Below are 14050 nucleotides of genomic sequence, written 5' to 3'. Positions count from 1 at the left end.
GATTTCCTTGAAAAACCTGAAACGCTGAGCTAGAGCTTAACACCCTTCAGAAAATTGATTAACTTACCCCCACTCGCCGATTGCTGCAGAACCGGAGCTGCTGCAGCTCAGCTTTTCCCTCCCGGATAAGCCACATCCCCGGTACTGGCATGCCTTGCAGGCCAGGCTGGGCTTTCTGCAACACTCCTGCTCTCTGAGCTTGCCAGTAGCTTCGTGCAGGACAGCGAGACCAGGAGTGAGTTCAGACCACGGTGGGAATCCTGATCTCCATCCCCTCCAGCGCGTTGCAATGGGACCAGAAGGACACGAGAGCCATTTCCGGGATCAGAGCAACCTTTACAGGCTGATCCGTAACATCCTCCCCAAGGACAGACAGAATTACAGAATTACTGTGTCATTTCAGCAGCCAAAGTATGTAGCGAGACAGTAACTAATGGTCCACAAAATAGTTAATATTAAAACCCAAGCTGCAAAAAAAGGTCATATCAAACCTTTCTTTTTCAACTGTCTCTCTCTAAAGGCTAGTGCCAAATTAGACTCAAAGTTACTTTTTTTTTGCTACTTCCAATAAATCCCTTTTTCCTTTGGCCAGACCCTGGAGGAGAGCTGGAAAAGGCAGAAGAGGATGCTCAGGACCTCATGTGGTAGGAGACCGATCAAAACGTAGCTTCACCATCACCGAGCATGAGAAGTGCTAAATGAGTAAAATATAAAACCTGAGCTCCCTGCGAGCGGCAGGTCTGTGCCCGTGGTGGGGAGGATGTGCCAATGACTGCGTGGCACCGCGCGGCCGTGCCGCCAGCCGCTCTGGCACACCCCAGCCCGCATCACCTGGCGCGTGCAGAGCCACGTCAGCATGGCTTGGGGCTCAGCACATCCCACATGGACATCCTGACAAAAACCAAATGCTCTTCCATGGCCTTTCCACATGCACCGCGATACAAAGACGTATGTAAACTGCATCAAATCTTCTATAAACCTTTTGCATAGACCAGCAATGTGTGATCTAGGATCATTGTCCATTTTTATACATATTAAAGGACGTGATTTGCTAAACCCCTTGAAGTCCTTGTATGTTTAATGCACAGCATAAATAAGTTTTTTTTTCAATAAGCGTTTAGAATGATAGTGCTGCCATACAGAAAATTCTCTTTACAAGTCCTGTCTCTACACCCTTAAATGCACCATACTCAAAATTATCAGTTTGAACAAGGACTGCAGCAGCAGCAAGTCCCAAAAAACACCATGGAAAGCAAAATTCAAATCAGGAATACAAAAATAAAATATGTACACAGCTTAAAATGTAGGTCCAGATCTGCAGAAAACAAACAAACAAACAAACAAACTCCTGCACATATGGAATTGTACTTTTATCATTAGTGCCCCAAGGAGACAATTCACTCACATTCGTTTGTAGCCACGTGCATGAACTCGTGCAGGGTGACGGGCCAGGCTCGAGCCCCTCGGGACACGGAGCGACGCAGTGATGCGGCTGGTTTGGGATAGCTCTAGTGGAAGGTGGTTACTGGGGCTTCTCAGAGGCGAGACCAGATGTAAGCACTAGAAACCGTTTCCCAATGGATTGTAAGTGGGGTTTTCCACTTTGAGGGCTGGGTTTTTGCTTATTCCCTTCTCCTCTTTTTCTAACAGTATTCTGTAGTTGCACTTTGATTTACTTTTCTAACTAACAAATGTACTGATAAAGTCCTTTTTATTTGGTCTATGTTTACACATCATTAAGTAACTCTTTCAAAAACCACTTATGTTAGAATTTTTCCTTGAACCACTTTGAAGTAAAATTATCCCATAAAAAAAGGCAAAAAAAGGTATAAGCCTTCATCCTGCAAAGACTTTGGATTAACTTTACCCAGTCTCTGACCCATGCCGGGCCCTGTCACCTCAGCCTGGCAGAATTTGCCCGGAGTTTAGTGATAGTCTAGCAAATGAGCTGCAAGTAGAGGAGAGGAAGGGGCGGAGGGCCCAGCCTGCTGTAAGCCCAGCTGTGGGACTGCAGCCCCTCAGGGCAAGTCCCGGGGAAGGGCAGGGGACGAGGGCCAGGGCACAGGGACGCACTGGCCGTGGCAGCCCTGCAGCAGGGCTCCTCCACGACCCCACGTGAGGGGCTGAGAGGGGCCCCCCCAAACAGGGCTGAGCTCTCTGTCCTGCTGTTTGATATCTGACCCTGAAGAATTGGCTTCACCTCTGCGTGCCTCTGCTTTCGCACCCGAGGGTATGGCATGCCCGCCGTCGGTAAGGCCGGAGCTCAGCAGGGGACAGAAGATGAAGAAACAGCAAAGGCAAACGGTGCACGACGAACGCTCTTGCCCAAGCACACACCGCCTTTTTGCAGGATGCAAAAACCAAACGTGGTTTTGAAGTTGAGCCATCCCCCAAACACAGCTGTATCTGTAAATTCAGCCCTCTAATCATGAATAGCAAGAGCAGAAGAAATCAATCCAGCCAGCCCACCGGGGACAAGTAATCAGCTGTGGGCACTACCCCGTATTTGATAAGCTCTCACTGACGTCATTAAGTCCAGGTTTCTGTTTGGAAAGTTCAGTCTCCTCCTGAAATAAAAACCAAAATCAAACAAAAAAGGTAAATGTACAAAAGGATCTAGCTTATCCTGAGGTCTCTGGTGGGCACTGAAGGCCTCTGAATAATTCAGAGGGCAGCGCTCCTCTGCTGTCTGCATTCAGCTTTCCTTTCCCTGCGCACAGAGGAGGGAATTGTCATCTTCATGGTAACTTCAGATAATGCTCTGAATTTGTGCGATGTTTCTACTGTTTCTCAGACTCCCTTGTAAATATTAGCACGTTCAGAGCCAAACCCATGATTTTTGCAAGGACTGCAAGATGAGGTTGGCACAGCTCATCGAGATGCGGAAGATAAGATCCAAATTAAAACGACTCCCTCGAGGTAGTCCCAACCTGCGACTGAGGGCAATGTTAAACCAAAGCCCTTCCATCCTCCCCGCAAGAACATTTATCACTAAAAAACCCAAGTTTGTTTCTAACATGATTTGGGAAAATCATGGTCGTGGTGCCGCCCCACCAAAGGTGGGGTTTTCCAGGCAACAGTGGTGCACCTTTCAGCGAGGGTAGGTGCCTTCCCGAGCACACAGCTGGCTGCTGCCCACGCCTGCCGCACGGCCCGTTGAAAGAGGAGCACAACTAAGCCTGTGGAGCCAGGTTATTTTGCATCAAAAATCAAGATTCTGGCTTCAGAAGGTCAGTGAGCTGTCCTGAGTCAGGATTTGACCATCCCCAGATGCCTGCTCTGCCCTTGTCTGGCAGGGACTGCTCTTCCAGCCGCGAGACGCGCGGGGCCCTTGAGCGGAGCAGTCTGCGCGAGCTGTAGGAGCTAATCACTGTGATTGCCCCATCAGCAATCACTTCAGACCTGACGGAGAGACAGTCATCACTGGGAGCTTAACGAGAGAGATGCTCACGTGTTGTAGTACACCGATCACTTCATTTGGGTGTTTCTTCCTGCCATCACCACCCTTTTGCTAAAGCAGCCTAGGGAATTAGAAGACTCCGAATGCACAGAAAGTGCTCTCAAGTAGGTGCGTGTCTGCCTGAACGTGGATCGTTCCTCTTTGGTTCAGGTGGAAACAAGGCATTTTAAATAATATTTGCATCCTGTAACGGCTCTCTCAATACTTACGCAGACCAGGACAGCAAACAGACTTTGAAAAAAGTGGTAATTACATAAAAGTGGTGTTGGGAAAGCAGGCGGTAGAAAAGCACAGGCGAAAGCAGAGAGTGTATATGATGTAAAATTATTGTATTGTTTAATTGATATACTGCAGGATATTGTTCTAATGCTATGGGGAAAAAGAAATAATGATCAGTTAACTCATTATTAATGTTCATTTTCTTTTCCAGAATTGCCAGCGGCTTGAGTTAATTATTAAGCATGACAGTTGGGCTTTAATATATCAGCTATAGATTCCAGTCACAGCAGTCTAGTTCAATAATTGCGTTTCTTTCTGCTTCATTTTGACTAATAGCATACTTACAGCAATTATTAAAATTCATCATAGCACAAAACTAGGCCGTTTGAAACCTCACCAAAAATGGCAGCACAGCAGACCTCTCCTCGTTATTTAGCAGCGAATTCCAAACAACTACTCGGAAAACATCGAGCAACTTCTCTGGCAACTTCTCAACAGTCACAACACGACTGTGGACATTCAGCGGAAGCCAGTGGCGCTTCAGGCGAGCCGAGGCAGTGTCAAACAGGCTGCTGTCGCTAAAAAGTGCGTTCAGACTTCACAGGAAAATAAGCTTCCCTCTGAAAATGCAAATTCATACGTGATTCTTTAGCTACAGGTAGTTCGGCCGAGCCATGGAAGGTCAGTAGCGTTTGTGGAAAGGCGGATGTTTCAACACTGCATCATCAGACAGTTCGTGGAGACTTGACAGTCTCCCTTCGAATGGCTGTAGGTGCCGACTGGACACAGCTTCGGCCATGAGGAACTTGAAATCCTCGCTGCTGATCTTGCAGACTCTTTAAAAACGTTTAACTTCCAACGTGAGCACAGCTCTGCATGAGCACCCTAAACTTCAGACCTGCAGGTATCAAGGCACCCAACAGAAATCTTGCCAGAGAGGGATGGGGCTTATACCAGGACTGATAATTAGGCAAGATCTGGAGCGGTGAAAGATATAATTAATGATAAAAATATACAGAAAATAGAAAAACCACCGGAAAAAGGATCAAAGGACTGCAAGCTGCATGCTCACCATCTCTTCCTGCAAGTCCACCAAGTGCGTGGAGCCGAGGTTTTGAACAGCCGCATGGGATGATGCAGGCATCGAAACCACTGTAGACTTGAAATCTGTTCACAAGTAAGAATAAGGACAGGATAATCAAGTAGCTGGTTACACAGAGACTAGTAAATGCCTCGCTACTACGGTAGGCTGCAATAAATGTGTGCTTACACGTCCCACATAAACTGCCCCAGGTTCCTCTTGCTTGGGCTCTGCTCAGGCGACTGCCCTCACAACAAGCCCAGCAGCCGCTCCCGCTGCCACGGTGGCCCTGGGACAGGCGGTGCCCTGGCGAAGGAGGGTGCACCTCTGCAAGAGTCGTTGGTGTCACCACAGACCAATTGAAGGGGAGCGCAGAAAATTTCTGTTTGCACCTTGAAGCTGGAAAGGCATCAGTGTGAGTCTGAACTGCACTTTTTCCCCCTTAAATGATCTAAAAGTAAAAGCAGATGACTTAGTAATTAAGCAACCCTCAGATTAATATTTGAGAAAAACTAAAGACGGGAAAGCTACTGAAGACTGACTTCACAAGATCATTCAGTGACACGCTACTTGATAAAACAGGTCACGAACCATCTCATCCTCCAGCGGTTATTTAAGAGTCAGAAAAGATTACGGAAGTGAGAACACAGTGGTTTGTTAGAAGTTTTGCTCTGAATCAAAACTCTTTTGGCAAAGGAGCACCAAGCTTTCACGCACAGTGCTTCATCATTTCATGCTGTTGTCAAAAGCCTCGTTTTATGTGCTCAGCTGCTGCACAGCCCATCATTCGGCCGGGCAGGCCGAGGTTTGGAATGCTACAGAATATTATCAGAGCAACGGAAGTGATGCTGTAATTGTTGGTTCACGTAGTTATCTGGTTAAATGATCATCTGAGAAAAGAAATACTATGTATGCATCATTAATCTATTTAGATTTTTTTTGTAAATTAATCATATTGGATATTAAAAATATTCTCTGTTCTCATGTTAAGAAACAAAATAATTCCTCATTATTTTCATTCTGATCTTACTGGAAATCACAAAGCTGGACTTTGGTATCTACCTCTTCTGTTATCACCTATTGCACTGCCAGAAAAGTGATAAATAAAGGAATTCAAGTTCCCTGCAGCAAAGAGCTGATCTTTTAGGCCCTCTGACATACAGATACCAGTGAGTCAAACAAGCAGAGCTGTTTTGGTGTCTAAAATCTGGGGGGGTTTGCAGTAGTTGGTCCCAGTTAAGAGGTGAGCAGCTGCACAGAGGAACCATAGCCACAGGGTTGTGTGTGCTGTGAGATAATTAAAGTATGGCCCACCCAGAGCTACTTTTTTTATTTCTTGATCTTTCATTTTCAGGTTTAAGTTTTATATTGCTAATATTTACTGGCCTGAAAAAATCCTGAAAGATGCAAATCTTCAGGAGGGACGTGAGGGAGGCAGTAAAACAACAGAGATGTATCTAAGAAAGAAATGGAGAAGGTCGTCAAGGAGACCAGGGGAAGATGATCGAGTTAGAAGCGTAAGCAGCACCAACAGGAGGATGCCGTGGCCCATAACCATCAATGGGCCATAACGTTCCAGAGTCTTACACCAGCACTGGGGGTGGCAAGACGGACTTGATGTCAATGAACAGATCAAAAAGACAGGGAAGGCAGCAGCACAAGAAGTTTAAAAAAAAAAAAAGGACAGAAAATTATTCTAGATCAGTAAAGTAGCTATGGAAGGAAATGGGGAGACATTCTGGAAATAAAAATCAAAATTAAGGCAGAAAATCAAAGGCTAAGCCAGCTCCCCAACAGCACCACATCCCGGAACAGTGTGTGCGGGTCTCTGACTAGTGACGACCAACAGACTCGGTAAATACCTTGGCAGTGGCCGAGACCACCAGGCAAGACTGCGACAGAGGCGGACTAGAGAGGATAAGGGCCCGTTGCCTCCAACCTTAGGCATTCTGGCTAGGAGAAATATTCTCTGAAATAAAGCTTCAGGGCCGCACTGTAAAATATTTATGTCGCTGTTTTGAAAAATGCATAGGCTATCAAAGTCTGTGACAGATCTCGGTATCCCTTTTCTTCCCCTTGTATTTTCCCTCTACGTAAGCAGCTGACCCACTTTTCTGGGGAAAGAAAGAGGGCAAAGCAGACCAGCCCATACTGCATACTCTGCGTACATACAGTATGTAACTATGCTAGTATATATAATCCTGTACGTGCATATGGAAAGTCAATAGATTTGTAATTTAAAATAAATTGAGAAAACGGTGACCAAAGACACTGCATTATACTGGAAACACGTGAACTGCTAGCATGACTGCAAGGAAGCCAGCCGTAAGAGAAATGGAGTTAAAGGAATAAATATTTGTAATACCACAGTACATATGTACAGTATTTTTCTTTCCCCATATGGTGAGACTTAGGTAAACGAGTCCTAGGATCTGCAGTAAAAGATGCAAAGCTTGTTTCAAATACAACCTTTCTTGATGAGGGTCTTTTGTGCCAACGTACGTGTGAAAACACGGTTTGGACAATGTTGTGGCAAGAGTTAAAGATTTTGTACAGCAAGGAGCTCTCCAGAGATTTACTAAAATACACAAGGCTTTAGGTGAAGAAAACACACATATGGCGTTCAGTTGGTTTTGGACAGTAGCTTTCAAGTACATACCAATCCTGGCTCACCCGCTTTCAGAGCCTTTGCTTGAGAATCGCCCCAAGGTATTCAGTCAATTCACAGAAAGGCTTGACACAATCTTTGAGACCCTTAGATACCCTCTAAGGTTGGTTTGTTGGGGTTTTTTGGGTGGGTGGGGTGGTGGCGTTGGGTTTGGGGTTTTTTTACGCTTCAGTTACCGTTAACAGCCAGATCACGGAAGGCGCGAGAAGTTCTCTGTGCAGAGCTGGTGCCTGTCTCGGGACGGAGGCTCTGCGTTCCCAGTCCCTCCTGCGTCATCGGGAGTCGGTTCAGCGTTAAGACAATCAGCTTCTGCTACGTGTGGAATGAAGGGGGCTAAATAAATAGAAAATGGTATTTCTTCGTGGGCCTGATGCCACAGTGTGTGTTAGTTGTATTTACTGAAGGCCGCAATTCAAACCACTCTAAACCAGCATCCTGCGGCGCTACCCGCCCTCTTGGTTTTCCATTTGCCCTCGCATAGACAAGGAAAGGGCTTCCCAGGAGCTGCTCGGACTCCTTCAGCTCCTCCCGCCCCCACCGTGGGCAAGGCAGGCTCACTGCGGCGCTCACGACTCGTCGGGGCAGACCTTCCAGAAACCTCTGCATGCTGTTTATCTGACGCGTCTCCTTACTCCCTCATCGCAATTGCTACTTACTTCATTTAGATGTCTTGAAGAAGAACATAATCAGCCTGAAACAGTTGCCACAATTTTCTTTTGTTTCTCCATCTCAACCTTTTAGACTACTCGTTCCACTACAATAACCAACATCTGGGAAAATATCGGAAAAATAGCTCAATTACCTGGTACGCAGCAGATACTGCTTTGGCATTTGAAATAACGGCAAGCAACTCTACGCTCAAACGCTGCTTTAGCAAACTCAGAGCAGCTCTACGCCAGCATAGCAACACGAAGAGACAGCACGGACCCACCAGCCCAGCAGTCCTCTGCATCATGAGAAACTTCTGCTCATCTTCTGCACGTGCACAGCCCACTTGCGTAGCGCAGTCACACGAACACTAACCCAGGGAAGCGGTAGGGGTGCACAAGATTAATTATCCTTGACTGAACATCCTAAGATAGCGTCAACATCCCTTCTCAAAACTCAGTCCCACACTTACGGCATGAAAACAGGTGCATGTTCTTCAAAACCCCATCAAAGCACTCGCTGGCACAGCACCTTGCTCTAATTAGCTGTTTGCATTCACTTTGCAAATTTCTGTTTAAAAAAAAAAAAAGGTTTGTTGAATTAAAAAAAAAGTAATAAATTATTCATTAATCTACTCAGGCAATTTCATACCTTGCCATTCTAATTAACAGTAGCAATTAGAAAAATAATAAATTGCATTTGTGCAGTATTCCTGTCTGAGCTAATATGTAACTTTTAAACAAAGTTTACAGGCCTTCCTTGTCTTTAATATTAAAACATTAAAGGACTGAAATTGTCATACCTGAGGCCAAAATACTGCTGGGGGTGGTGTCCGTTTCCCACCCAGCTGTGTTGCACATCTGGTTTTCACCAGCTTGTAAGTATCTCAGAGAGGTAATGGAGGACAGTACTGAAGACCCACAGAAGCTTTTAAAAATCAGAAAATTGTGTTTCAAAACTGTTCTCACCCTACAGAGTGCTCCCGTATGTGGTCTAAAAACGACCGTTTGCTCTCCTGGGACACCCAGTTCCTTTAGAGCCCCCAGTCTCTCCATTGATGTCACTTTGGTGCCCCAAACGCTCACGGTTTTAATTTCTTTGGTCACGTTTTTTGACTGATTAGATGCTTGTTCCAGATGTATCGCTCTACTGGACGTAGTAGATGTCTGCATGTGGTTTTGTGGAGTGAGCCACCTCTGCAGCATGGCGATGCCCTGCAGGAATAAGTGTAGGTAGAACTGTAGTTGTGGTTTGCTCATATTGGCATTTGGATCAGGGTTTCCGAATCAATCATTTTGGAACTTCAAGTAGCAGAAAAAATATTGATATACAGGCAGCCTTCTCCCACAGTAGCGATACGTGCAATAGAAACAACGAAATGTTCCTAAAAAAGGCTTATTCGTTCTTTTCTGGGACAATTTCTGAATCAAGCGCTGTGCCACGAAGGCAGTTTTTCAGCTTTGAAATAGCACCTCATCTTTACAGACTCGGCAATGCAAATCGGTTGCTGAATGCCAACTATACATGAATTAGTGACCAATTAGCCAAAAACCCCTCTTTCTTGTCACCAACCCATCTTTAGCTATGACTCTGCACCTTCAGAAATTACACGATAACAAAAGATTTTCTCCTCTTAATAGCACTAATGCAAGCTCGTGGCAGACAGTTTCACATTTTAATTAAAACCTGTGGTCCCCAGAGATGCTCCAGAGTTACCCGACTGTTCAGCCAGGTTCCCTCAAACACGACTGCACCAGCCACGGACATTTTGTTTTGTGGCCCGTGGTGGCAGAAACCCACTGCTACAGGGCTCTGATGCCAGCGGTCCGTGCCATAAACCAAGCAGACGCTCTCTTCTGTTCCTTTGCTACTGATTTTCTTTGGCAGGGGACAGAGGAGTAGGAGCTCTTATTGAACTGACCTGAAGTTGGCCAATAGCAGCGTCTACGAAATTGTTTTTATTGTCTCTACTTCAGGGCTAAGGAGAAGAAAAACCTGCAAGCTTTTCGGGGGTCACATTCTGCTCTCAGGTGAACGTGCTCTCTGTGGGAAGCTCCCACCGGCCTGTGCAGCAGAGCTCCTTGCCTTAACCGACTTCAGCTCATGTTATCGTCCCTTTAGCAGGTCCCAGGTCTGCTGTGTGAGAAACCCCGAAACCCCCATCACCGCGGCTGCCGCCGGGCACCCTGTGGCCACCCGGCCCCTTGCTGGAGGGGTCCCAGCCAGGTACCGCCGGCTCTGCTGCACTGGGCCCTCACCTCCTACAGGCACACCTCATAAAAGCGTTGTAAACCACCGGCATGAGAGTGGCGTATGCGCATTGCTATAAAGTTATGTCACTGCTTCCATAATAAAATTATTTCAGCGGGTTGTAAGTCAGGTGTAAAAACTCTCTTTGGGCTGAAACTTGGCACGTGCACGCACGCAAACACACACACACACATGCAGAGCCCGACTTCTGGGAAGGGGAGAAGTGGGGAGAGATTTTTGCATTACTTCTGAATCCTGCGCGGGAGCAGAGGATTTTCCGTGGGGTGTATTCACGGGGAGAGGCTGTGGAGCTCCTGCAAGGGCAGCGGGGAAGGCAGGGACTGCGGGAGGCGGGATGGAGAACAAACTGCCCTGCGCTACCGTTCCCAGTCCTCTCGTTCCTACTGCCCTGGAAAGGGAGGGGGAAGGCAGCTTGTCTGCCTGGCGTTGAGGTCCCTCAGGCGAGGGACAGAGGTTTTCCACCCTATGAGGATACAGGGAGCCCTCCGACCCCCTGCACATACTGCGCTCCCCCAGCGCAGGTTTAAAGGGGGATTTGTTGGAAGCCCACAGAGACCAAACTGATCCTTGCAACAAGCGCTGCGTCGGAGAAGCGTGGGTGCACCTGAACGTTACTGCAAAGTGCAGAGGAGAAACGTCTTCACAGAACCAGGGCCCACCTGCAGGGACTCTGCAATTTTGTAGGACTGGACGAAGAAACCATGGAACTGGAATTCACATCCAAGGGTGCTCAGACAGGACATTTAGTGGGAACAGGGGAGGAGTTTTTAAGAACCATAAAGGAAAAGGGAGCCTCGTGCTATCGCTCGAAACTCCACCAGCTCCTCATTTCAGAGCCAGAGCCCTCCCACCAGAAGAGAGCAGGGCCCAGATTGCCTGTAACTGCAGCATCCTTTCGATCATTTGCAGCGGAAGGTGTTTACTGTACTTGACCTTTTGTAAGGCAACAACAAGTACATTTTCTTCACGCTTACTTCACAGCCTACAAGTCTATTAAAAAACAGACCAAACTCAAAGCAGTGATTTGCTGTGACATTTTGTTCCCCGAATAACACAACGCTCCACCTTTATGTCAGTTTTCCCGTGGTTTGCCGGGTCGAAAATCCATGCCTAGCCCATGGGAGGTGAGTCATTTCCCCGCGTGCTTCCACTCCTGCTGCAGCTGCAGCCCTCCTAGAGTCTAGATGATGAACGTATATAAAGAAGAAACATACAGAAAGAACTATAATCATGTATTACCATATTATCCAGTAATAAAAAAGGGAACATGGTTGACAATAAGGGTATTCTTATTTAATCCCATGCAACCGTGCTTAGTGATATTAGTGGTCTGAGCATTGCTATCCATCGTCCCAGCTAGAAACGATCCGACTTTCTGGTTACACACATCGTTTGAAACGCATCACGGCTACATCTTGGCACGGCACGTGCAGCAGCAGGATCTCGGGGACTATTTCACAGAGCAGACCTTAGCGCAGCAGTTTGCTTCGGCTCCGAGCACAGGGTGATCCCAACCTAAAAACTTCTGAAGGATAAATTATTAGAAGTATCATTCCAGCAGGAAGTCTGATGGTTATCATGAAATAATCACCACACATCTGTATTTGTAAGACACAGGGCATAGTCTGGTGCTTTCTGTTCCCGAGTGACATGATCTCATAACCACACGCCCCTGGAGCTGTACCGTGGCTGCTGTTAACGGAGCGCTTTATGGTGGGGGAGGTATGTGTGTCTGTGCTGGAAGAACATGAAATTGGCAGCCCACAGCTGTAGTTTACGCAAAGCTGTTTGTTTCTTGCAAACAGATTTATTTTCCTTCAGTGGTAGGGACCCAGGAGACCCACTGTATAGCAGCATTACGGAGAGCATCCTCCTGCAGAGCGGCAGCGGGGGAAGGATGGACCTTCCGGCGCAGGCAGAGTGCTCCCATGATGACCGTTCAAATGAAGAAGTGTAGCGAATGTGCAAGGCTAGGTAAGGTCAGGAAATCTTTTGCTGTATGAACGAACTCCCTACTATTTGCGTTGCAGAGGTTTCCAGGCACCCTGCTCTGGGGCTGGGCTAATAACTCTGCCCAAATGGAGGTGGTGCCATGCTGCTCGTTCCCTGGGTCTGTTTATAACTGCCCGGTGGTTCCTCACAAGCTGCGGCTCTAGCCCAATCCTCTGCCTTCTCCTAAGTAGCAAGCAAGATTAAAATGGTTCCTACCCTCCACCCAGAGATCTATTGATACAGACCCACAGACTAACTACGGAAAATACCCATATCCAAAACATCCACCCGATACAACTTCAGTTACTGCACCTCTCCCCGTGTCAGACCCCAGCGCGGGGCAGGAATGAGAACTGAGGACCAACGCCAAAACTCAAACTCTCTCAGGGCTCCTGCCATCTCAGGCGGACGTGGGGCGTCTCTCCACCCAGCCTGCCCCGCTGGTTCTCCTCTGCGAGGAAGGACAGCGCCCGCTCAGCGCCCATGCTGCAGCCGAGGCGGCAGCCTAAGCTTGCACAGATGTACCCAGCTCCTCTGATCTACCAGGCTGGTGTCCGCGCCCAGCACAGCCGTGGTGCTCAGCACGGGCCGCAAAACCTGCTGGCAACGCACAGCAACACGTAGGTAGCTTTCTACACCAAGCTCCAGTTCCTTTATGCTGCTCCTGGTACCTGTGCTGGCTGACCCCGGGCTGCGGGTGCCCTTGGAGCAGAGATGAACCTTTGGGGCCAGCTGCCTCATGGCAGGGAGGTCCCAAACTCTTCAGAGTTACTGGCGTCCTCTGCCTGCCCTGCAATTAAACAGCCACCAACCATTTCTCTCCTCCCCCTTATTTCTTCTCCCTACTCCCTCAGCCACGCCATCGGCTCCTCACCCTTTTCTCCATCTCTCGTCTCCTCTGGAAGTTGCAGGCTTTTCTGTCCCCTTCCCGGGGAAAGTGCCGTGGGCTCCTTCCCCTTCCCATCTTCACACCCAGTTTATTCCTTCCACGTGCTGGGAGATGCGCTGGAGGAAGGTGGAGAAAGCAGCAGAGCGCGGACCAAGCCATTTATACAGGAAAGAAATGAGGAGAGTATTTAGTTATTTGGCTTTTTTTCATTCCTGTTTTTCCTCCTCTTCCTTCGCCAGCAGCTGAGGGAGCACTGTAGAGGCTGCCTGACCCCTGTTCCTTGCTCCCATGCAAAGCTCCTGCAAGCTCCCGAGAAGAAAGATCTCTGACCTGCACTCCAGCACGCCTGGTCCTCCTCCCCTCTCGGAAACCCTGCTCGCAGTGGGATTTTTCCTCAAAGCAACACTGCAGCTCCGCTCGGGGCGAGGGCACCCGCAGCATCTCCTGCTGCACCCGGGCCCAGCCAAAGGCGATCGTTAACAGCGGCACCGAGAAGGGTGCCTGTTTCACATGCTGCCACTTACCCGCTGCTCTGTTCCGCTTGTATTTCCACCTCGGAAGATCGCAGCCTGCCTGGTTTGTCCAGCGTCCGCAGCCAAACCCAGCGTCTCCTCCGCCCGACGCACTTGGCTGCACGGGTTCGATGGACGGGGCTGGGGAATCTGGGGAGAGGCAGCCCCTCGGACACGATGGAGGAACTCATGGTGATGCGTGAGGAAAAGGGAAATCAAAGAGTAAATTTGCCTTTTGGGGGGAAAAAAAAAAGGGAAAAAAAAAGCTCTCCAGTGAATATGCTAATTTTTTATTACAAGGTCCAAATAT

General features: G+C 48.0%; 1 long non-coding RNA gene across 1 annotated transcript; it reads right to left on the bottom strand.

Annotated features, from left to right (window-relative positions):
• Positions 1-4747: 4747 nt before the first annotated feature.
• On the bottom strand, positions 4748-7699 carry LOC129211457 (uncharacterized). The gene is made up of 3 exons (XR_008578845.1): positions 7605-7699; positions 4950-5211; positions 4748-4846 (listed from the first exon to the last, which is right to left on the bottom strand). It is a non-coding gene; the product is annotated as an uncharacterized LOC129211457 (long non-coding RNA).
• Positions 7700-14050: the final 6351 nt, after the last annotated feature.

The sequence above is a fragment of the Grus americana genome, chromosome 11 (assembly GCF_028858705.1).
Source record: "Grus americana isolate bGruAme1 chromosome 11, bGruAme1.mat, whole genome shotgun sequence".
Taxonomy (NCBI): Eukaryota; Metazoa; Chordata; class Aves; order Gruiformes; family Gruidae; genus Grus; species Grus americana.
The sequence above is the reverse complement of the archived record's forward strand: the minus strand, read 5'-3'. Positions and strand labels throughout refer to the sequence as shown.